This window comes from Saccopteryx leptura, chromosome 4 (genome assembly GCF_036850995.1).
Source record: "Saccopteryx leptura isolate mSacLep1 chromosome 4, mSacLep1_pri_phased_curated, whole genome shotgun sequence".
Classification (NCBI taxonomy): domain Eukaryota; kingdom Metazoa; phylum Chordata; class Mammalia; order Chiroptera; family Emballonuridae; genus Saccopteryx; species Saccopteryx leptura.
In genome coordinates, this window is record NC_089506.1 from 148,307,804 (window position 1) to 148,310,425 (window position 2,622).

The window sequence follows — 2,622 nt, forward strand, 5'->3', positions numbered from 1 at the left end:
ATTTGATTATGCTGCATTCCCATTACCCAAAGTCTAATTGTCTTCTGTCACCTTCTATCTGGTTTTCTTTGTGCCCCTCACCTCCCCCAACCCCTCTCTCCTTCTTCACCCCATTCCCCATTCCCCCTCCCCCCACCCCTGTTGCCATCACATTCTTGTTCATGTCTCTGAGTCTCATTTTTATGTCCCTTCTATGTATGGATTCATCTCAGTTTTTTTTCTGATTTACTTATGTCACTCTGTATAATGTTGTCAAGGTCCATCCATGTTATTGTAAATGATCCGATGTCATCACTTCTTATGGCTGAGTAGTATTCCATAGTATATATGTACCAAAGCTTTTTTTTATTTTTTTATTTTTTTTATTTTTTTATTTTTCTGAAGCTGGAAACAGGGAGAGACAGTCAGACAGACTTCCGCATGCGCCCGACCGGGATCCACCCGGCACGCCCACCAGGGGCGACGCTCTGCCCACCAGGGGGCGATGCTCTGCCCATCCTGGGTGTCGCCATGTTGCGACCAGAGCCACTCTAGCGCCTGAGGCAGAGGCCACAGAGCCATCTCCAGCGCCCGGGCCATCTTTGCTCCAATGGAGCCTTGGCTGCGGGAGGGGAAGAGAGAGACAGAGAGGAAAGTGCGGCGGAGGGGTGGAGAAGCAAATGGGCGCTTCTCCTGTGTGCCCTGGCCGGGAATCGAACCCGGGTCCTCCGCATGCTAGGCCGACGCTCTACCACTGAGCCAACCGGCCAGGGCTGTACCAAAGCTTTTTAATCCACTCGTCCTCTGACGGACACTTGGGCTGTTTCCAGATCTTCGCTATTGTGAACAATGCTGCCATAAACATGGGGATGCATTTCTAATTTTCAAACAGTGCTATGGTGTTCTTGGGGTATATTCCTAAAAGTGGAATAGCTGGGTCAAAAGGCAGTTTGATTTTTAATTTTTTGAGAATCTCCATACTGTTTTCCACAGTGGCTGCACCAGTCTGCATTCCAATCAACAGTGCAGGAGGGGTCCCTTTTCTCCACATCCTCGCCAGCACTTATTCTGTGTTGTTATGTTGATGAGCACCATTCTGATTGGTGTAAGATGATATCTCATTGTGGTTTAAATTTGCATTTCTGTAATGATTAGTGATGTTGAGCATTTTTTCATATTCCTATTGGCCATCTGAATGTCTTCTTTGGAGAAGTGTCTATTCATTTCTTCCACCCATTTTTTGATTGGATTGTTTGTCTTCCTGGTACTGAGTTTTACAAGTTCTTTATAAATTTTTATTATTAACTCCTTATCAGACATATTGTCAAATATGTTTTCCCATCGTATAGTTTGTCTTTTTATTCTGTTCTTATTGTCTTTAGCTGTGCAAAAGCTTTTTAGTTTGATATAGTCCCATTTGTTTATCCTGTCTTTTATTTCACTTGCCCTTGGAGATAAATCAGCAAATATATTGCTGTGAGAGATGTCAGAGAGCTTACTGCCTATGTTTTCTTCTAAGATGCTTAAGGTTTTACGGCTTACTTTTAAGTCTTTTATCCATTTTGAGTTTATTTTTGTGAATGGTATAAATTGGTGGTTTATTTTCATTTTTTTGCAGGTAGCCATCCAATATTCACAATACCATTTATTAAAGAGGCTGTCTTTACTCCATTGTATGCCTTTACCTCCTTTCTCAAATATCAGTTGTCCATAGAGCTGTGGGTTTATTTCTGGGTTCTCTGTTCTGTTCCATTGATCTATATGCCTGTTCCTATGCCAGTACCAGGATGTTTTGAGTACAATGGCCTTGTAGTATAACTTGATGTCGGGAAGTGTGATACCTCCCACTTTATTCTTCCTTTTCAAGATTGCTGAGGCTATTCGTATTCTCTTTTGGTTCCATATAAATTTTTGGAATATGTGTTCTATATCTTTGAAGTAAGTCATTGTTATTTTAATTGGCATTACATTGAATTTATAAATTGCTTTGGGTAATGTAGACATTTTAACAATGTTTATTCTTTCTAACCATGAGCACGGTATATACTTTCACTTGTTTGTATCTTCCCTGATTTCTTTTATCAATATTTTATAATTTTCTGAGTACAAGTCTTTAATCTCCTTAGTTAAATTTATTCCTAGTTACTTTATTTTTATGGTTACAATGGTGAAGGGGATTGTTTCCTTAATTTCTCTTTCTGACAGTTCATTGTTAGTGTATAAAAATGCCTCTGATTTCTAAGTATTAACTTTATATCCTGCACCTTGCAGAATTCATTTATCAGGTCCAGTAGTTTCTCGACTGAGACTTTAGGGTTTCCTATATACAATATCATATCATCTGCAAATAAGAACAGTTTTACTTCTTCTTTTCCAATTTGTATGCCTTTTATTTCTTTTTCTTGTCTGATTGCTATGGCTAGGACTTCCAGGACTTTGTTGAATAAGAGTGGTGAAAGGGGGCACCCCTGCCTTGTTCCTGATTTTAAGGGGATTGCTTTTAATTTTTGCCCATTGAGTTTGATGTTGGCTGTGGGTTTGTCATAGATGGCCTTTATTATGTTGAGGTATGTTCCCTGTATTCTCACTTTGCTGAGAGTTTTGTCAATGAATGGGTGCTGGATTTTATCAAATGCTTTTTCT

At 39.8% G+C, this 2,622-nt stretch overlaps 1 non-coding gene across 1 annotated transcript; it reads right to left on the reverse strand.

Annotated features, from left to right (window-relative positions):
* Positions 1-677: 677 nt before the first annotated feature.
* TRNAA-AGC (transfer RNA alanine (anticodon AGC)) lies at positions 678-753 on the reverse strand. Its single transcript has one exon. It is a non-coding gene; the product is annotated as a tRNA-Ala (tRNA).
* Between the last annotated feature and the right edge of the window lie 1,869 nt (positions 754-2,622).